The sequence below is a fragment of the Dipodomys spectabilis genome, unplaced genomic scaffold (genome assembly GCF_019054845.1).
Source record: "Dipodomys spectabilis isolate Male_0828 unplaced genomic scaffold, ASM1905484v1 ptg000669l, whole genome shotgun sequence".
In the NCBI taxonomy this organism is placed as follows: domain Eukaryota; kingdom Metazoa; phylum Chordata; class Mammalia; order Rodentia; family Heteromyidae; genus Dipodomys; species Dipodomys spectabilis.
In genome coordinates this window covers 4,559,606-4,582,339 of record NW_024871346.1, presented here as the reverse complement: position 1 = coordinate 4,582,339, position 22,734 = coordinate 4,559,606, and the positions used below count along the sequence as shown (strand labels likewise).

At 41.8% G+C, this 22,734-nt stretch overlaps 1 protein-coding gene across 5 annotated transcripts in view; it reads left to right on the top strand.

Annotated features, from left to right (window-relative positions):
• The window catches only part of Runx2 (RUNX family transcription factor 2), a 174,768-nt gene that overhangs the window by 74,437 nt on the left and 77,597 nt on the right, over window positions 1-22,734 (top strand). The window lies entirely within an intron of this gene.

Here is a 22,734-nt window from a genome sequence, read left to right as displayed (position 1 = left end):
TTGCAAAGTTTGTGATCTGCATATATACTTAGTGAGGGACAATTAGTAGAACTTCACAGTTAGTAGAAAATAAAATTACAGTTTTAGGCTTCACCACAAAATTGCTCAGGCCTTTATAACTTTGGGAAATGAGTTGATAATTGTTTAGTCACTGTAACGATTGGCTAAGAAATTCTGCTCATCTTTTCGAGATACACACACACACACACAATGGACCAAACAGACTCAGGAGAGCTGAGGATAGCAAACACTAAACCTAAATATCTTGAGCTTAGACGAAGAAGGATTTGCGTTTGTTTCCCATGGCCTGAGAATGTGTGTTCCCTTTTTAGCCCGCCCACTCAATTCCCTTTATAAAGAGCACACTGCTTAATTACAAAGAATTTATTTGCAAATGATAACTTGCTTGATTGTTACAACACTGTTGTTTGGTCATGTTCTGGTAATTGTTATAGATAGTTTCTTTTAACAGAGTCAAACCAGGCTTAACTCTACTTTGCTTTACTTGTCTGTCTGGCCATCTAGAAGAGGGATAATCCTTAGCCCTTAGTCACCCAAATGATTCAGGCAACTCATCACAGCAGCATTGACATGTATGTAGAGATTAAAGATGAGCTGATACATTGGCCATTCACAATCGGGCACTATTGGAGATATCACATAGAACTCTACCTTGGCCAAGTGAATACGTGAGAGGGGTGGGTAGGCACTGCTTTTAAGGAGTTGAATTTGGTTTGTGGGGGAGGAATAGCTAGCGGAAGGATTTGTTCCACAACAGTACACCTGCCTAGACTGGAAGAGTGGGCACCTATTTTCTTTCCCTACAAAGAGAAAAAAAAAGTCTGGTAAGGCTTTCCCCACGTAGGTGTCTTTTAGCAGTGGGAAGGCACAGTGGCTCCGTCCTTTTTTCTCCTTTCTTCGCAAAGCCTGACTGTTGCCTAAATGAGGGTGGTCTCCTACCTCCAGTGCAAGGCCTTGATGTTGTTTTGTTTTCATGTGTGGCCTTCTTCCAAGTCCCCCTCCACACCTTCCCCTCCCCCCCCAATGTGGAGTCAGTGCTGGGAAGGTCTATCTGGGAAGGTCGGGCCAGATAATTGGTTCATGGGCAGGAGCCACAGGTCTTCAGGGGTTATACAGTGCAGAGCAAGGATGCCTGGCCTGGTTTGGGGCTTGTTTGGACTTCAGTGGATGGCCATAAGTGAAGGATGGAAGATAGACACCTTATGATGGAAGTCATCTTCTAACGTCTTACATGACTAGTCCTTGAGTTCCTGACCAGGTAGGGGCTTCTATTCTCATAACGTAGTCTTTTAAAGTTTATTTAGCACCACTAACATTTGTCTTTTAAAAATGTTTCTTCCTGATCATCTGCTGCTTTCTTTAGTACTTACAAAAGCTATTCCTCCCTCTCCACCTCCCCCCCTTCCCCCCCCCCCCCCCCCCGCCTTCTTGGGTGTATACACTTGAGTTAACCCTTCCAGTTGATGGCTGAGAGAGAAGCAGAAGAGGGTAGGTACTCCTCATCCTGAAAGATATGACTAAAGGTAAGGAAGAGGCAGAATAACTTTGAAAAAAGGCTCTTCTGAGTCAATATGAATAGCATTACTTCATTTCAAAGCAATTTGGCCACAGCAATTAAGCTGATGGACTTACCATCCTGTAAAAGCAGAGAAACTCTCTGAAAGCAGTGAGGATTTGGGGTTAGGGGAGCAGATGCTACCGTGTGATCTCAGATTGGGTTTTGGGTCATGTTGAGTATGCTAAGTGTGAGTGGCCTGTGATCTCCAGTGTCAGAACACCTGAACTAGTTCCATGTGGGCAACATGCCTTATAAACGGAAAATATCTGTAAAAATGGGGTGTTGTTTTCCTGACATCATGGTGGTGACTTGCCTGGCTAGAGGGATGGGTCTGACAGCAGTAACACTGTGATTCTGCCACCTGACGAAGGGGCTCTTTCCTCTGCCTTGAACTTGGCCATCTCTCACAAGGACTCAACTTGGTCATGAGGACTCTACTTGTCCATTCTAGTGCAAAAGCAGCCGAGGCCAATAAACAGACAAATAGTCATAGCTGTGTTCTAATAAAACTTTCTTTTCAAAAACAGATATGGTAGGCCAGATATGGTGGCCCAGAAATCATGCTTTGATGCCCCTTGCTCTAGATTTTAAAGTGGCTTATTTTTTTATCAACTTTTAATAGAAAAGGCCTTTAGGAAAAGGCTCTCTTAGAGGAAGAATCCCCTTCTCCCAATTAATGCAATTATTTTAGATTCCCCTTCTTAAATAGTGGTTATTTGTCATAAAACTATATGCTTCTAGTGTTACTATAATGGTTTGAAGGAGTTGGAGATTTTGTACTGTTGTTTCCTGTTTACATGTAGAGTTTTTCTAAAGATTTGAATATAGGGCTGGGAAGGTGGCTCAGTGGTAGAGCGCTTGCCTTGCATGCATGAGGCCCTGGGTTCAATTCACCAGCACCACATAAGCAAAAAGGAAAAAAGCTGGAAGTGGCGCTGTGGCTCAAGTGGTAGAGCGCTAGCCTTGAGCTGAAGAGCTGAGGGACAGCGCCTAGGCCCAGAGTTCAGGCCCACTACCGGACCGGGAAAAAAAAAAAAAAGATTTGAAAAGGCTGATCTGGTAGCTCAGCTGTTTAAATAAAGACTAAATAAAGACTAACTATAGATGAAATGTTCGTGTCTTTATATCAAGACTGCTTGGAGTGAAATCCCAGCCTCACCATTTAGTAGCTATATGGAGAGAGACAATTTCCCTAGCTTCTTTTTGCCTTAGTATTCTCATCTTTCCAAAATGAGAATCATGAAAAAAGTATCTTCTTCAAGGATAGTAACTTGAGGTCATGTATGTAAAATGAGCAGTTAAGTACCATGTAGTAATTCCATATTAAACATAAGAATTGGTGTCTTTCAGCATCCAAAGTCTGTTGTAATGTTTGACTTCTAGTATGCGTCGAGGAATCCAATACCATCTAGATTCTGTTGTTTTTTTTTAATTTAATTTAATTTAATTTGTGAACATACTGTACAGAGGGGTTACAATTACATGGGCAGGATAATGCGTATATTTCTTATCAAGCATTGCAGCCTCCTCCTTTGTTTACCCTTCACATCCCTTCCCTACCTCCCCCCTACCCCCCCCACTCCTCCCCCCCTTCCCCCCCCCCCCCCCCCCCCCCGCACCAAGTAAAGCTCGTTTTCCACATGACCTTGTACTTCTCATTGTTGCAACAGGTCCACCTGTATCCTTAAACGACTTGTTTTTCCCCATCTCCTCCACAAGTTATACTGACATCAAATATAGTGAAAGCAGGGGTTATACTGTGGGGGTAGATTCTGTTCTTTAGTGTACTATTATTTTCTTTCTAGTGTATTCCAGATGGCTTTGCTAATTTTTGCTCAGTAGCAATCAACACTAATCAATGGTTTGAATCAGGCCGTGAGCAGATAGTGATGCAGAACCAGTGATGAATACTACTTGTATGTAATAAAGTCCAAGACGGTGCAACAGCACTTAATGCCCCCTTCAGAGGCCCTGCTTATCAGCATGTCTGCCAAGACTTGCTTTCCACTCAGAAATCCGAAAGGTTTCACCCTCTGTGTTCTCTGTCTCTGGCTGAGCTTGTGCCTGTCACATCCCAAACAACTTCTTTTCTTAATATACACATCTGGCGTTGGCAGTTGGACTAACTTCATAAGAGCACATGATCATCACTCATTACAAGATTAAAAAGTACCCCATGGCATCATTGATGTTTTTTTTCACTTTGATCTTTTGCAGTTGTGATTCATCTCAGTTATAAAACTTCCCTTTAAAGGAACATCGCCGATGACTTATTAGAACCTTCGTGTTAAGTAGCGTAAACATGAAAATGGTGCACATCTTTGCAAAAATGCCATGGTATTTCCTTCGCTAGCTTATCATTTTAAGACATGACATCATGCTTAAGATCCCAAATTTGTCAGTCTTGTGTTTAGGCAAAAGCATTTTGACCTTCTGTTGGGAGGTTAGCTCTGCAGATCAACCATGGTATGTTCGCCAGCAGGAGAGGTAGTAGAGCAGCAGGAGTAATGTGTTTGGATATTTAACTCTTTTACGCATCAGTTCCTATTAGAATCTTCTACTCCCCTTGGTTCCAATTCCAGTCTGACTTAAAGAAGTTCTACAGGAAGTTGAAAACTCGGTGAGCGATGTCATATTCTACAGTAATGGTTCTGAGTTGGAGAAAAGGACTGCCAAGTGCACAGAGAATGGAAAAAGTAAATCACTACACACGGCCGGGATCCTTTTAATAAACATACTGTGCTTTCAGTTTTCCACTGCTAAACAACCAGCTACCCAAACCATACCAGCTTAAGACAACAAGCAGTTCTTTGTTTTGCATTGTTTGTGGGTTGATGAGGGTTGATCAGGATGCTTTCTCTGATGGGATGCTGGAGTTTATCACATGGCGGTGGTCAGATAGTAGCTAGGGCCGGAACATCCAGGATGCCTCTATTCATATATAGCTTGTGTCATGGTGGCTGAAAGTTAGGACCAATGGGATGATGGGACATTGCTCCCTACCCCAGGTAGTCCTTGAACTGCTTTCTCTTCTTTATGGTCTCTCCAGAGCTCTGATAGACTTTGGAACTTCTTACAGGACAGCCCAGGGAACTGTTAGGTCTCCTTAAGGCTTAGGCTCAGAGCTGACATGGAGTTGCTTCCTCTGTACTCAGCTGGTTAAACCAAGAGATTGGTAAAGCCCAGATTCAACCGGAAGAAGCAGCACATGAAGGAGTGAGTGGCCGGGGAGTAGTCTAATGGACTACTGGAGGCCATCAGCTCTCACAAGTGCTTGCAATAGGAGAAAGAATTCTTTTCAAGGTCCCATCTTTTGAACACCTTCATGATTTTAAAAAGCACGCATGTTTGACGTTCTACCAAGTGACCTCATGTTTCAATGCATAGTGAGTTGAAGAAGTTTGGCAACTATCAGATAAATCAAGGGTGGGCATGACCTTGTAGTGCTTGGTCTTAGCAAGTCAATATCAAATGGAGCCAGATCAGTATTGATAGGAGAGAAGACCACTAAGTGTTTGAACAAAAAGAGGTGTGAGCCTAGCATGAGAGTACAGTAGTCCATGCAGCATAGCTTACCATCACTCGAATGGACGTGTCTGAAGAATTTATTCTTGGTCATCAGATTTTGAGAATTGTCAGCACACCTGCAAACCCCATGCAGATGACCCGTGTGGGTGGGTTTCTAAGAAGTTTTGTATGTTGAGCCTTAAGGAAGTCCTAACTATGGTTACTCTCAAGGAGGGACCAAAGTGTCAACCGTATCCTTCCTGCTGGGGTACTGTTACTGACTCTGACCAGCTGCATGTCCTGAACTGGTGGGAGAAAGGAGACGCTCTACCTCTCCTCATGGGCCATCCAGCTCCCTTCCTGTGGGAATAGACCATACAGCTGCAACATTTCTGTGCCTGGCTCCCCGGGGTGACTTCGGTAGGGGCTGGAACTGAGGTGAGTGAGAGGTTATGGGGAAGTCTAAGGTGTTGTTTGCTTTTTGAGGTCTGCCTCCATAGCCTGGTTCAACAGGCTCCTTGGCTGGAGACTCCACAGCCGGATAGCTTTCTCCTCCTGTTTGCTCATACTCACCCCTCCCCAGTTCATCAACAAATCCTTAGTCCTCCACAGAAGTTTCATTTCCCATGCTCCTTAGGCATGTCCAATTGTAGAAGTTTCTCCTTAACAATGGAAGGTGACAGACTAAGCCAGACCGGGACGGGCAAGGCGGCGTCGGTGTAGTCTCGCTTTCTTCTTCAGACTGTTCCATCGGGTTTGGATACTGTTTTCCAGCCCTGGGGAGGGTGGAGAGCCTGGCATTTTCTCTTCCTCATTCCAGACGATGTCAGGGGCAGCTCACATTTATCTTCCATTACTGTTCATCCTTGTTGGGTAAAGGAAGAGGCTTTTTTATGCTGGCTGGCCATGACCTCTGCTTGTTTGCTAATGGTAGACGAATATTTAGAGGTTGGTTGCATATGAAAGAACATAGAGGACTTGCAAGAGGTGTTGGGCAGAGGGGGATAATAGAAGCATTTCTTAGGGTTATTTGATATCCCTGGATAGTTTTGCATACACATACCCATTGTCTGCGAAGATGGTTTGAGAACACTTTGATAGACCTTAGGCTGTACTCCTGATGCTGTAGGCCTGAAGTTTACTCCCTAGTGCAAAGCATTAGCAGGATCTTCCTTCCTTCCTTCCTTCCTTCCTTCCTTCCTTCCTTCCTTCCTTCCTTCCTTCCTTCCTTCCTTCCTTCCTTCCTTCCTTCTTGTCTTTTTATTAATGGTTCCAGTATTAGGGCTTGAATTCAGGGCCTGTGTGCTATCCTTGAGCATTTTTTTTTTTTCTCAAGGCTGACACTCTACCACTTTAGCCACACCTCCATTTCTGGCTGTATGGAGGTTAATTGGAGATAACAGACTCACAGACTTTCCTGCCTAGGCTGGCTAAGAATCACGATGTTCAGATCTCAGCCTCTTGAGTAGCTAGGATTACAGGCATGAGCCTCTATCACCCATCATTATCTTCTTGACTTGCAGACGTCTTTGAAATGTCCAAGGAATAGAATTATGTTTTGTTATTTACAAGTTATAGCAATACAAGCAACAGTTTCATTCTCATACACATTAGTCATTTGGCCGCTAGTGTCTAAAACATGGTTGAAGATCTTTGACTTAAGAGAATCATAACAGCTGAAACATCCATCATTCCCCTCCCCTTTCTTCAAGGAAGATTACAAGTTGGGGTGGGGGCATCCAGAGTGCTGGTTGGGGGTTATGTCTAGTGGCTGGTAGAATGTGGGCTTAAGAAGAGCAGTTTTAAATCTCTTTCAGTGCTTTTTTTTCTTTTTTGTTGACTGACTGTCAGGAGCTGGGAAGATGGCCAAGAAGGAAATGACACATCGAGAGGCATTTTGTGTTGTGCAACATTCTGTGGAATTGATGTAAGGATATATGGCCTGTTTACACATTCCTTCGCGAGCAGACGCATGGCAGTGATTGAGTTCAGCAGCACATGGCATGCTGCAGCAAGGAGCTATGGCCTTCACATCCTTTCATGGCAAATTATCACAGCCGTTAAAACATGCTCCTGTCCCTACTCTGCACTCTCCCCCGGCTTTCCCATTCTGAATGTGCTTTCTCATCCTGTTGGACTTGTGTAGCGTTCATAGGGGGAGCGCATTTTCCAAATGCATATGTTCCAGTGGATATATTTACTTCTAACTAAATATAGCATGGCAGGTTTTCAAGTGATATGTGTTCTCAACACACACACACACACACACACACACACACACACACACACTCGATCCAAATGTGTCAGTAGTTTGTGTGTTGGTGTAGGTCAGAAATTATTCATTCTGAAAATAGTAGGAGGGATTTGGTAGAGACTTGTAAAAGTGGTTTCTTTTCTTTTTTGATGTTATTTATAAAAATGGCTTTTTCTTCCCAGGAGTGACAGTTGGTGATAGATCACCAAAACTTGCTTTATTTTGTGTTTTGTTTGTGCATTTTCTTCAAGGCAGATTGGATTGAAGGAAAATAGGTTACCCTTACAGATAATAGAGAAAAAGAGAATTTATATGTCTTTTCATAGTCATAATGGTCCTTAACTAGAATTGTGTTGTGTATGTGTGTACAGCACCTTGTGTTCTTACTTGACTTTGTTCTCAAGGCTGGCACTCTTACCACTTGAGCCATACCTCCATTTCTAGCTTTCTGTTGGTTAGTTGGAACTGAGAGTCTCTTGAATTTGTCTGCCTATACCGGCTTTGAACTGTAGCCCTCAGATCTCAGCCCTCTGAGTAGCCAGGATTACAGGTGTGAGCCATAGGCTCTGGGGTCTTAGGATTTTTTTTTTAAGGAGAATATTTGTGACATTAACTAAAGCACATCTTTGCTTTTCACGTAAAATTCAAGGTTTTGGGGCTGGGAAGGAGGCTTAATGGTAGAATGCTTGCCGAGCATGCATGAGGCCCTGGGTTCGATTCCTCAGCATCACTAAATATAAAAAAGCCGGAAGTGGTGCTGTGGCTCAAGTGTAGAGCGCTTGCCTGGAGCTGAAGAGCTGAGGGACAGCACCCAGGCCCAGAGTTCGAGCCCCACAACCGACCAAAAAAAATATCAAGGTTTTGATTAGAAGATTACATCTGTGAAGTGTAGTACCTTTGTAGCAATGCAAGGGCTCTTGTGCTTCTGGAAAGTTCTCTTGCTGTGTGCTAGTGGTTAAAATCTGTTTGCTAGTTGACCAAAGCCCTTCATGAATACGGAGGATTAGGGCTTAAATCCACAAAGCTCTGGGAAAGAGTCACTCAAGATTTAAGTTATAGTAAGGGGGAAATTTTTTTTTTTGGCGCAGGTTTTAGGGATGCGAAGTCTTGGCTACTAGCGTGTTGGCACGAGTTGATGTGTAGACAGTTCCTTTTGACCTTGGAAGCATGATGGTCAGCTCTTGCCATCCCAGGCTAGCAGCAGTCTTGCTTACAGTGTGGATTGTTGGTGCTTTTCAGGTCTGGGGGTACAGTCTTCTTAATCTTAAGCTGAGATTCTTAAGTGTCTTTCTTCTATAGTTTACTCATGTGCGAAATTTTCCCTTTTACAGAATATTCCCTGTTTAGTTTTATTCTACATACATAAGAGCTTTCTTGTCTTATCAGTTTTTATTTTTAAAAATTAAAAAAAATTCACTCTAGAAAAGAAAAGTGAGAGGAGGGATGGGTTAGTAGTGCTGGGTGACAGTGCTGTCAGACACCTTGTATTCATATAGTGTTTTATAGACTGGGAAGGTAATAATAATAATAATAAAACGTTAAAGTACAAATTCACTCTTTTGGTGCCAGTACTGGGCCTTGAACTCAGGGCCTGGACACTCAAGGCTATCAAGACATTCAAGTGCTCTATCAGCTGAGCCACAGCCCCACTTCCAGCTTTTGGGGTGGTTAATTGGAGATGAGGTTCACATACTTTCTTGTCCAGTATAGCTTCATACCATGAGCCACCACATCCTGGCCCCCTATCAGTTTTTAAATCCCATTACATTTTTCTCTTTTTGTTCTCTTTGCCATTTTGATGTGTTTGTCTCAATAAAAATGAAGGGCTTTCATCATCCACATGCACTGCAATTACCTTCTCTCCCCTAGTGCTGTCTAATGTGTTCGTTCGTCATTATCTTATACTACTTTAATCAGTCATTACTGGAGGTTTAGGCTATGGATTCTTATTTTGAATTTATTTATTATGTGTATTGATTCATCAACTCACCATTCTTTCTCATACTTCCTTTTATTTTTTCTTCTTCTGGATATAGAATCTTCAAAATTCCCTTCAGTGAGAAACTGTTAGAGGTGAACACTCACATTTTGTCCCTAAAAAATGTGAGTTACTTGGTGTATTGTCTGCTACCAACTTGAAGTGATGTGAGAGGCACCTTGCTGATGGTCTTTCTGGCTGTCCTCTGATGGCCTGTCTGTCTGTCTCAGTGTGTGAGAGCCATGCTTCTCGTCCTGACCTTGCTGATGGTCTGTCTGGCTGTCTGATGGTCTGTCTGTCTGTCTCAGTGAGTGAGAGCCATGCTCCTTGTCCTGACTTTGTGCTGCGATTTTCAATTCCATATTATTAGATTAGCTGCAGCAATATTGAGGGAATGGAACACAGGACAGGTAAATATTCACAGCAGTTGGAGAAAGGGAAGGAGATCCAAATGTCTGCTGCCTTGGGGAGCTGGGAAGAGTCACGGGCCTGTGAGTGGGTGGGGAGGAGGTGGAAGGAGAAGGCCAAGGAAGAGATAAGAAATGAAATCCTGTTTCATGGCGTGGCCGTGGATAGATGCTAAGTTGCTTTGGAACTTTTCCATTCAGAGTTATGTTAAAGAACTCTATCATTACATATGAACCTCAGATACCATCTGCTCATTGGTCAGCAGGGCCAGGCATCTCCAGATGCTAGTCTGTGCATGTTTTCAGTTACTTTAGTGAGAGAGAAGGACTCAGAAGCAAAAGATGATTCTTGTTTTCTACAGCAAATGAGTTGAATGAAGCAGAGGTAAGAAAATAAACATGTGGACCAGAGGGGTGTTGTTTAAAGGTATTTAGAAATATTTCTGGGCAAGAGGGGATAGAGTGCTACAGTGAAGTGCAGCAATTTCCTATACTGGATGTGAGGATAGAGTTCAGTGGACATGGAAATGTTCTAGTACTTTCTGTCAACCCTCAGATTGCACAGACACCTGCTGCAAGACATATTTCCCCTCCTTCTTGTTCTTCACCTTCTTGAAGTTGGTTTTCATGAGTTATAATTGGGACAAAATTGATTAGGGGGCTTTTAAATTTGGTGGCCATTGAACTCTGGGCCTCATGCTTGGTAGGCAGATGCTTTTGCCACTGAGCCACACCTCTTGCCTTGTCTCTGTCGCTTATTTTTGAGATAGCATCTCATTCACTGCCTAGGGGCATGCATAGTGGTGATCCACCTACCCTAGGCTTCCTCATACATCTTGGGTAAGAGGCCCATGCTTTCTGCCAGGACTGACCTTTAACTGAGCTGCCCCATTTCAGCCCCCTAAGTAACTGGAATTACAGGTAAGATCCCCGGGCACTTGGTTTATGGTACATTGTGATCTTTATGATTTGAGCTGGTCTTTGGGCCACCATAAGACTGGCCCTGGAAAGTACTAGTGGAAAGATACAGGACCTCAAAGGATATTATAAGTGTCCTAGATGTAGCTGGTTCTACCAGAAGTGAGGAGAAATAGAGATGTACAGGCTGGGAAGGAGGGTGAATGTGAAGTGTGGCTACTAATTCTAGAACCCTGGTTTCTAGTCATCTCCTTACCACTCTCCTCCAGGCTACAGACACGGGGCAGTGTGTTGTCGTAGCAGGAAGGCTGTTTCAGAGTCACTTTATAGGGAATTCGCCTATAAGTGCAGATTTAAAGTGTGGGTTCACTTACGGTTAAGGAAAGTCAGATGACTTGGAAAGTCTGCTTTGGAGACCTGGATGCTGCCTTAGTGACCCTAAAGAAATCACTAAACTTTTCTCTAGTCCATTTTCTTCATCCTTTAATAGAAATAGACATGACCGTAGCCTGAGAATTGCTGAAAGTAACTGCTGAGGAATGATCGTAAAGTGCTTGGCACACAGGAAGGGCAGCTTAAATACCAAACAGTAATTATGCAGCGCCTTTATGCCAAGGAGTTCCAAACACTGAGACATTACCTCACCGATTCCCTCTGCATCCCTGCTAGGGAGGCATAAGGCCTTTGACAGGCAGGTAAACTGAGGCATGGGCACCCGAAAACTCATCGGCCTCATGTCACTATGCAAGATGTCAGACAGAAGATCCCAGTCCTCTTTCAATTCGTGGTCCATGGCGAGAGCACTGGAAGCTGGGCCCAATGCATTCTTGGTGTTGAGAAGCAGAGTTCTGTTTGTTAAATAGTGATTCCAAACTATACGGTCCTACAGATAGATGACACGTGAGTTCATGTAGTTATGCGTTTGTTGACTGAGCCCTGATCTCATTAGGAGTACATTTAGCCGACAGCCAGAAACTCTGAATTTTGTGAGATAGAAACCCACGAGTTGTAGAAGTTAACCTTCAACAGAATTTCAGTCTGATCCACAGTGAACATAGTACTTTCACAAGTAGAAAATACAGACAGGTACACTTGTGGCAGAACTCAATTCAAAAGCGCAAGTCAATCAAGAGGAAAACTATTTTATGGATCATTTGTATCTCCCAAGATCACTACCTTGAATGCTTTGATGTGCATCTGCCTCCTGCCGTGTTTTCCTGGTGTGGTGTTGGTGCTTTTATGGGGAAGAACCAGGAAATGGACAGGAGGCTGAAGAATGACAAGGCTACACCGAAGCTGAGGGAGAAAAGGTGTTCTTGGTAGAAGGGATGTGACGATGGGCCAGCTTTGTGGTGTGGCATTAAGGGCCCTTCTTCCCGGAATTGTGTGAGACTAAGTGCATCTGAGAAGGATCTCTTCTTCCCTCTCCCTGTCCCCCCTCCAGGGGAGTCCTTTTTTGGGTGACCATTGGAGATGTGTTTTAAAATATAAATAACTTGCAGCAATAGGAACATTTATTCACTCAAAAAATTATTTTTGAGCTCCTTCCATTAGCCAGGTTCTAGGCACACAGTCAGGAGCCAACGTTCCCTAGAGAAGACAGACAAGAAACAAGCGAAGGGACATTTCTCTAATCCCGTGTAATTCCCAACAGTGATAAGTGCTGTAAAGAGGAACTGATGGCCCAGTAAAGAATAATGGCAGCAGAGCACAGAGAGGAATCCACTCTAGAATGTTCCAAGGAAGGTCTCTCTGAGGAGGTAACATTTGGGGGCAGACCTTGAAGGGTGAGAGAAAGCCGCTCCAGGGCAAGTTGGAGAAGACACTTCAAGGCAAAATACACACCATCTGCATAGGCCTGGCCATGGTTAGTGCTAGAACCTAACGTCTGATTTCAGTAAAAGAGAGGATGTAGGAATTCCTCATGCTAGAGGAAAGGGGAAAAGGTTGCAGAAAGAGAAGATTAGAGTCACACTCCCCAAAGCTGCCTGTTCCGTGTCTCCCCACAAGGACATAGGGTGGTGTGAGGGGCACAGAATTTCTTTCATGTCCAACTCCTCTGCTTCAGACTTCTCTCCTAGGCTTCTCATCAAATACCTGAGATTCCTCCTGGAGTTGAGGCTCTGAGGGAAGCTTGTAGACACAGATGCCATCCTGGAAGGATAACACATTTTCAGCTATTTTTGGTTAACAACTTGGTTTATGTAAGTGGAACAGGTCAGAATGATTAGATACTAGTTTTATCATCAGACCCAACGTGGTCAGGAGAGAAGGCTGAAGATCTTGAGGAGCTCTGGTGAAGACAATGGAATGGGTGTGTGTGTGTGTGTAGTTGCTTGTCTGCAGCTGGCACTGGCTAAGAAAACTGGGTTCTAAAGCACATGTTTTTCTTAGGGAAGGAGCCATAGGAGCAAGCTCATACTAAAAATAACCCAAACAAACCACTAGGTTACCTATTTGCATGGATTCTCTGAGGATGGGGTGTAATACACTAAAATCTTGGGGTTTTATGGACAATGAGAAGCAATTCCAAAGGTGAAGCTGGGTTTTCAAACATAAGAGCACCGTGGAATACTTCAGAATGTTTAGCAAAGAGCACTGGGGATGATTAAAGGATTGTAAAATTGAACCTATAAGGATAAGTTGAAAGACTTGGGATTATTTAGCTTCAAGAAGAGGAGACTGAAAAATGACTTAATAACAGACTTGGAAATTATGAGAGTTATTAAGCTATGTATGGCGGCCAGCTGTTTTGTTTCTGGGGAAGTCACAGGGAGAACAATAGATTTTAACTAAAGCATGATAAATTTAGGTTAGATTTAAAGAACTTCTTGGCTATAGGATTGTTACCTTGAATGTGGGGTACTAGAGGCTGAGGGCTGGGATGGAAGATTCTTCAAATCCCTTCCATCTTAGAGATTCTTTGTGTGCTTAAAAAGTTCAGGGAAGTGCCACCTTGCTACTTTTATAATCAAAGACGTGATTTCTGTTTCCCATTATAATTCTGAAGCACAGAATCACAGAAATTTGTAGACATAAATGATGAGGGTAATTTGTCCTGCCTCAATCGCCATTAAAATCTTTAATTGAGAAAAATATGACTAAAAAAGAGGAACAGATCTGCCACGTGACCAAAAAAACTTGGTATTAGTAATCAGAGTGAGATACAGTAGGCAGAATTCAGGACTGAGGGTGAGAATATTTTATAGTGAGAAAAGCCCAGGTTTATTTGATTTGTGTGTTTAAGATCCAAAAGGTGGTGTTTTATGAAGTCGATGCAATTGTCTTTACTCTTCTTCCCTTCTGGGAGAATGTAAAACATTTCCAGGTGACACCGAAGTTAGCATCACCTGAAGCTTGCGAGATGCAATCCAAAAACCATCCTCAAGGAATTCATGGTCACACAGGAGGAAGGAGAAAGGAAATAGGTAGGATTTGTTTCCGAAAACAGAAACCTTCAATGCATTTAAACGCTGGCAAAGAAGCCAAGTTGAGCAGCGAAGTCTGAGCAAGGCTGGCTGACCAAAGCTGCTCCTTTCAATCCGAGAGTAGAGCTGCAGGGTAGCAAAGAACCCTATTTTCTGGGTTCACTTTTCTCCAAGAAGCCATGCATCAGTTTTTATTTTAAACTTTATTCTTTAATCCACCCTGCTGCATACTAAATACCTCTTGGAGCTACTTTTGTAATATGAATGAGCATATCTGCAGATGGTTTGCTTTAAACAGTCATAAAAAGCTCATTGCTGAAACTGGAAACAAAGCGTGCGCGCGCGCACACACACACACACACACACACACACACACACACACACACACACACACACACACACACACACACACACACACACACACACACACACACACACACACACACACACACACACACACAAGTAGTTCTCAAATAAGTCTAGGTGGATGCAGTTTTCTTTAAAGGAAAAGTAAAAAGACACCAAAGAAACAGACTTAGAAACAGGTGACCAAGCTTGAGATAGCTCAGTGGATGGAGTGCTAAGTTAGGGCAAAGAAAACTGCTCAGGAAAAAAAACTTATTTTCTTTCTTCCTGAAATAACTTGGGCTCCTTGGATCATTAAGCGCTTTTTTTTTTTTTTTAATTTAATTTAATTTTATTTGTGAACATACTGTACAGAGGAGTTACAGTTACATGGGCAGGATAATGTGTACATTTCTTACCAAGCATTGCAGCCTCCTCCTTTGTTTACCCTTCACATCCCTTCCCAGCCTCCCCCTCATTAAGCGCTTTTCGGCCCTCAAGCCACCTTTCCAAAGCCTGGGGAGCCACCCACTGTCCGTGGGCGGGTCAGAAGTCACAAGCTACTTCCTTTCCCTGTCCTTCCTTCCTTGTGTATAGTGTAATCTTTACACTATACATCTGACGCAGCCTTTTCTAGGATTTCTACATTTGGGTGTCCTCATCCCTCACTCCCAGAGAGTTTATTTGCAAAGCCTTTGTTAGGAATTCTTTAAAAACTACACCTAGCTGAGGCAACTTGTGAGAACTTCTGCCTCCCCTCTCCTTCTTCTGTTGAGGACAAAGCAGGGCTAGTAGGAAGGAAAGCTAAGTAAAGAAAGCTTTGGGTTACTCTTATGGCTGACGTTTATTAAACCAACTGGGCACTAGTAGCTAATACTTGTGATCCTAACTACCCAGGAGGCTGAGATCTGAGGATCATGGTTAGGCATCCAGCCCAGGCAGAAAAATCTGGCAGACTCTTATCTCCCAATTAGCTACCAAAAAGCCAGAAGTGAAGCTGTGGCTCAAGTGGTAGAGCAGCATCAGCCTTGAATGAAAAAGCTGAGATCATGCTCAGGCTCTGAGTTCAAGCCCCAGTACCAGTACACAATTTAAAAAAGAAAGCAAGAAAGCAACCTTCTCCTTGCATACTTTGTTACAATTAAAGGCTCTTTATTACCTGCTCTTTCCTGATGACTTTTAAATATATACAGGACACATAAACCAGTCTCTCTATAAGAGAAGCTTGAGAGGGAAGAAAAGAGGCAGAGTTAGTGTTTTCAGAGGTCTGGGATTCATAGAAGTCAGATGCCTGGCTGTGAGAGCCTGTAAAACACAGTCAAGAAACACAGAGCCTTAGATTTGAAGGGAATGAAAGTAGATGATTTGGATAGCGTATCGTGACTGTGAAGGCATTCGGGCATGCTGAGCAAGTCAGTGAAGGTCCTGTGCTCCAGTTGGTTCTCAGGGGATTTCTGCCTAGTTGTTCCTTGGGTATATATGGAACTCCTAAACTGGGGGCATAGATAAGACTTGGCAAGGAAATATTTTACAGCCAGGAGGTTCTTTTTAGGGGGGGAAGGGCAGTTGGCGGTCGAGATTAAATAATTTATTTTTGATTTAGCATATATTAATAATATGAGGGGATTTAGTGATCACCGATAATTCCAAATATAGTATTCTTTGAAAAAATTTAAATTTTATAATTAAGAGAACATAGATGGTCCAAAATACAAAGTGAGCACCCAGTGTATTGCTCACAGGTTATCTTCTGTTCTCTTATCTTTGCATTATATATTTGTTCTATATTTTGTGAGAACTGGTATGCAGAAGTTTCTTGGTAGTGCCAAGATGCTTGGTCCCTGTGCCTTTATCCAGAACTGCCTAGAACCAGGCTGAGGTGGTAGATGGATGGAGAAACTATTTGATTGTAGCTAACTTATCACCTACTTACCCAGAGGTAGCATTTAAGTAGAAGAGAGTTAGTAGAAATGGGCTTTGTAAGACAAACAGCCCTCAGTGTTTATTTTTTCTAAGGGTCAGCTGTGCGCAGTGAGTTACAGCTCTGGAGAAATCCTTCGGGGGTGTGGAGCTGCCATTTTGTTATCCTTTTTTTTTGTTAGGAGAACTGAAATAAAAGTAAACAAAAATTCGCAACTGAATTGGAAAAAAAATCTGACACCTAAAGATGAAATGTAGCTTTTATAGCATGAGGTTTGTGGCACAAACTGACCAGAGGAAGGAAATCTGATGATCTAGATAGATGTTCTGTTTTTTTTTTTTTTTTTTTTTTTACCACTTTTACTGAGTGCCTGCATGCTAAGAATTCAACAGAATGAGTCATTTATAGCTGTAAATAAAAACTTTTTATGGGGATGGGAGAAATCCTTGTGTTTGAAGAAATAAGGTGGCATTTCTGGCTAATTTATAAACATCTCCTTTCATTCCTTTCTAAATTGTAATCAACTCTTCCCAAAAAAATCTATTCGAAGATTTTTTCCCCCTTTCTACTGCAAAGAATTGCTAAAGCCGAACTGTAGCTGAATTCTATTCCTAGTTCTATCTCTGTCCAGTTATTGGGACTGATTTCAATAGTTTCCACACCAGGAAAATATCACATTGGTCAGTTCTACATTTTAGCTTAGGTACCTGCAGACTTATGGCTTGTAATTTATTTAAAATAATTTCTTAGAATACTATTTGTATTAGGATCTTCAGTACTAACAAGTCTTTGCACTTAAGGAGTAATTTAGTATAATATCTTTAAGTTTTATTTTAATTTTAGTTGACAATAATAATTATGTTCCAGGGAATTTTAATGTTGATATTTACATTGTTTTATTCTTGGTGACTTTAGTAATTAAAATAGGATGACCTTTGACAGCAAATTGGCTTTTTTTTTTTTTGTCTGTCATGGGGCTTGAACTCTGGGCTTGGGCGCTATCCCTCAGCTCTTCAGCTCAAGGCGAGCGCTCTACCACTTGAGCTACAGCGCCAGTTCCAGTTTTCTGTGGTTTATGGAGACAAGAGTCTCACGGTCTTTCCTGCCTGGGCTGGCTTTGAACCATGAGGCGTGAGCCACCAGTGCCCGGCTAGCAAATTGGCTTTAATTACATGTCTATATCCTTTATTTCTCTATTAGCTGAGCAGTCATGGAGATTGCACCTGCTCTGTCTCAGGGCTTTGGGTGCTCAGGGTCTATGAAATAACTTGAGAGTCTAACTTGAAAGAGCCATCAGCAGAATTGGGAATGAAGTCAAGAGTTCTGTCTAGTATCACTTTATATCTATCTGGACATAAAAGGATTAATATGTAGAGAAAATGAACAGGTTTCATGGAGTCTACTTCTAACAACTTATAAAAGTTTATGTCTAGTTAATCATACTTAGATGTAGATCATCTATTCTCTGATACAAACCTATTTCACACAAATTCCAGTCCTGTCTCAACCATACCTACTCTGGTCTCATGAGGACTAGCCCCTCCATTTCCCACTTTGGCTCATCATCTCATTTCTTTGTGTGCCTTTTTCAACTTCTTCTCGCCAGTGACTAGACCTTCTTTCTTGATGGAAAGGGGTCTTGAGTACATTTGGATTTGAAGAAAGGCTTAGGAAGTTCGTGTGCTTTTACAAATGAGGAAACAGAGGCCTCAAGAGGTTTCTTGGTCTGAGCCATATCCTCACGAGGAGGAAAGGCCACTCTGGTTTTCTTACTTGGGTATTTTTTTCTACAGTTTAAACATTGTGTCTTTGGGTAGTTCTGGGGGGAAATGTTGTAGGGCTGTGTGCAGAACAGAGGTTAAGATGAACTGAAATTAACTTAGAGACTCAAATACCATTTGAGGTACTTTCATCTGCTGTTGGCACAGCATGTAGGGTGAAGGTCTGGTGTGCGAGAGGAGGAAATGGGAGAAAAGAATTCTGTGAAAATCACAAACATTCCACTTTCTTAGAGAAGTGGAGATCATTAGTCACTGAAAATAAATCTTCTCACTGACTTATTTTTATGATTAGTTTTTAATATTATCCTAGATAAATATTCTGCTAGAGTTATAATTCCTTTATTTTGATAACTTATATTTTGTGAAATAAAGGTCAGTATTGGCAAGATATATAAAATTCTAGGACTAGCAATACAAGCACATGTATGTTGTTCAGTGCTTCTGATAGTTCCTTGTTATAGTTTTATTCACTATATAAGAAAATGTATGTATGTTATAATAATCCTAGAATATCCAGAAGGCATGAAAGAAAAAGGTTATTTAAAATTCAACCTCAAAGAAAACCTCATTTAATATTTTGATGTAATTCCTTTTATTGTCTTTTTTTCTAAGTGTATATTTGTATGTATACATACATAGTCACATATACTTTGTATTTTATAATTGTTTATCTTCCAAACCCACTTGTTTTTACTTATTATACTCTGAGTCTTGGTTTCAAAATGATAGGAATTTTCCCCCTTTGGCAAAGATGAGCACTTTTAAAACTACACAAATAGATATAAAATCCCCTAGTCCCATTCTTCTGAAAATATTATAGCCCACTGTATTACTCAGTTGTGATTGGTTATAACTTATACTGCATAGTTTGCCTTTTCCTGTCTCCTTTCCCTTTCATCTGTGCTCTGTGCTAGGTCATCTCAGCAAGTAAGAACTTGGTTTGTTGGGAGCCACAGACATGCATTGAAGAGCTCTTGGGTCTCCTCTGTAAACTCTTAAGGTTCCATGTCCATATATCATCCTTTGGAGTAGTCCTGTGTGCCTTAACCTAGAATGCTCAGGCCTGCCCTGTATCCTGCCCTTTGAGAGACTGGTGCATTCTCGTTGTATAGTTAACAAAGTTTGCATTGACACTGATGACTTCACAATGGTCATGTGGAGTAGGACGAGAAGGTGTGATCTTACAAGCCAGAAAGCAGGCTTGAGAAGTCCAGGGATTTTCTGGGCTCACACATCCCTACAAAGCGTCTAAAAAGTGGTTAAGTGTAACTCAATCCAAAGGCAAGAAGAACCAAAGCAGAGGATATAGAGTGAAAGGCGGAAAGTAGGACTAAAGTCTCGCAGCCAAGATAATGTTGAATTTTAAAATGGTGTAGGTGTACGTGGGAATTAGGTACAAAGGAAGAAGAAAACAATTTAAATCAGTTAGGGTTAAGTATTGGTTGTTCTGTTCTATTTGGTTCTGGTGAAGAATAGAGAAAATTCATGTAGGAAAAATTATAAGAAAAAAGAGGATTGTCATCCTTTGTTTTTTCTGTGCTTGGTTACAGCTAGGTCTCACTTATGCTAGGCAAGTACTGTACTATCCGCCATACTCCCAGCTCCTGCTTGCTACTTGTTACAGATGGGAGGGGAAGGGATGTTAGTGCTTAGTCCTTCCCAGAGGAACAAGTTGAAGATGAGATTGGGGTAGCCTAGAACCAGGGGAACAAGGAGTTATTTTTCTCTCTTGACCATCTTCCTAGGTTAAATTAAGATAGGGAAGATAAATGTTGGACAATTCCCTTTTCTATTTCAGGAGTTCTAGGAACATGAAAAGATGGGTATGAGAAATAAGGCTTCTTATAGATCATCCTCAAAATGACAATATGATCCCTTCATAAGGGTATCTGGAAACTAAGAAACACTTTGTTATACAGATGTTTTTACAAAAAGACATGAAGTGTATCTACCTACAAGTACAATTATATTATTTTTTACTCAAGTCTTTTGAAAATGAAACCAACCTTGCGTGTTTGATTTTTTTTTTTTTTAATGTCAGATGAGAACTTTTTCTTAGCAGCAACTGTAACTTGGGGCATGTGTTTCAACCAACACAGCAGCAGAAGTAAGCCAGGCTGGTCAGGGCCTTGCAGTGAGGAAGCTCCATCAGCCAATGTGGCCAAAAGCTCAGGGAGAAGCTCACACACAGGTGGTTCGAACCTGCTTTCCTAGTTAATAAGACAAGATGTAGACCAGGACAGATGAAGATGCGCTTGCTGACTGTGTTCTGGCGCACAAAATAAGAACAGCTCTAATTTTCACACAATGCAGAGCATTTGTTAGCATTTTGAGTTTTGGATGAAACCCCCTAACGTCCATATTTCATTTTTTGTAACTGGGAAAAATTAGGAAGAAATACTGGGTTATGGAGGCATTACTTGTAATAATTTAAAGTATTTATTTCATGCTCAGAGTATGTTAACTAGAAAATGTGGTATGATCTCCTCCAGTTTTCAATCTTTTTTTGGCGTATAACTGAAGTCAACAAAATAATAGTTGAGTTTTTACCAACATATATGAAACAGAATCTTCCAGTTAGCTCACCTGTTAAGGAATCATGTATCCCTAGTTAAATAATATGTTGATGGGGCACGAGAGAGAAATTGATATAAGAATGGTCTCGGGAGGTGATAGAGCCGCCCACCCCCCAACACTTTGAAATCCAGATCTACTATGTTGGGAATGGTTTCTGGCTTGAGATGTGGGTGCTGCTGATGCGACACCTCAAGGTTGCTATTCTGCCCTTCCAGAAAATGCTGGAACACGCAGCTCCATTCTTGCCTTGCCTGCCCCTGAATCTGACAGCAACGTCTCAGCTCCATTCTTGCCTTGCCTGCCCCTGAATCTGACAGCAACCTGTAACTTCAAATCACTTCTTCCTTCCCCCTGCGGATACAGTCCCTTCTCCTTCTCTATGTAACATTGTTCAGTTCTTATTTTCACATAAACTGCTTGATTTAAAAGTCTCATATCATTCCCTTTTCCTTCCTCTATCTTTCCATTGGATTTATTCCAGCATAAGTTCTTGCTAGAAGGGCTTGCCATGCTGTATTTGCATATTTCCTTTTTATGTTCCTATACATTGTGACTTTCCATTTTTCAGTATCATACAACTCTCTTCTTATAGGCCATGAACAATATAAGTTAGTTTTCTTCAAAGAAGTCTTTGCATATAGGTACTTGAAAAAAAACCAATTGTTGAATATACTTGACCCTGTTTTCTTCTTTTCCCTACATTGCCTAAATCAATAATAGGCAGCTGATCTTTATTGAGCACCTACTTTGTATCTACAACAATCCTAAAGGCATACAAATTTAGGATATAAGGCCCAAGATTCTACTACTGAGGGATGAAAATATAGACGATTGCACCATAATTAATTAATAATTCTATGGCTTTTAATAATCAATTGTGTGATAACTGTCACATTTGTTCCTTCAGCAAGTATTTGTTGAGTTTTGGACTATGGGTCAGGCATTCTTGTTCATGTTTGGGATATAATGTTTAAACACACACACACACACACACACACACACACACACACACACACACACACACACACACATTTCTTTCCTGAATGGGAGCCTCTGTTTTTTTGTTGGAAGAGGAAGATAATAAGCAAATAAATATATGATATGCAAATACACAGACTGTGACAAGTGCTTTAAAGGGAAGTGAGGTAGGGCAAGGGGACAGAGATAAAGGAGTCTAAGTGGGTGTTTGTTCACATGGTCAGGTAGGCCTTGATGGTGAGGCAGCATTGCAGTAGAGATCTGAATTACATCAGGGAGTGGGCCACCTGTAGATGTCCAGGAAAGGACACGGAGACACTACAGTTCATCTCTTTGGTATATTTGGAAGAGTAACATGGAGGGGAGTGTGGCTGTAGCAGTGAGTGGACTAGTGGTAGGCAGGGAAGCCACAGAAGTGAGGGGCAGAGAATGGTACTGGGTGGCTCAGATTATGTAGGATCTAGGCTAAGGGTCTGCAGCTCAGGTTGTAACTCAAGTCTGCAGTGGTGTTTAGAGAGGCACAGGGCTGGAAGAAATATTTTTAGATGAAAAAGAAGGCAATGAATACTGTTCTGGGGTTAATTATCAATCTTTGAAATGAGATTTGGAGGAGATGCTACCAAGGGACACTGAGTAGATCCAGCTAGTGAAGTAGCAAGAGCCCCCAAAGAAGGTAATATCTAGAAGGCACCTACTGTTCTGTTGGCAACTGGGAATTGTCGGTTTAGCAATAGGGAAGCCATCAGTAATCTTACAAAAGACATTCATTGGGGGATAGATTCAAAAGACCATGCAGGAATAATAATAATAATTCTTTCAATAAGGCACAGCATAAATGCAAAAGTCATAGCATCATTATTGTGCATAGAAGTCCTATGAGAATGAAAGGACTACTTGGAGGAAGTTGAGTCCTGAAGAGTACGAATATGAGTGACTGAGTGGATGGGAACCTTTGTGAGAGGCACTGGGAAGGGAAAGGCCTGGCATCTGAAGAGGAAGAGGTAAGAAGAAAGGCTGGATTGGAGAAGGGGGTAGTCACTGGGGGAATAGGGAGGTCAACC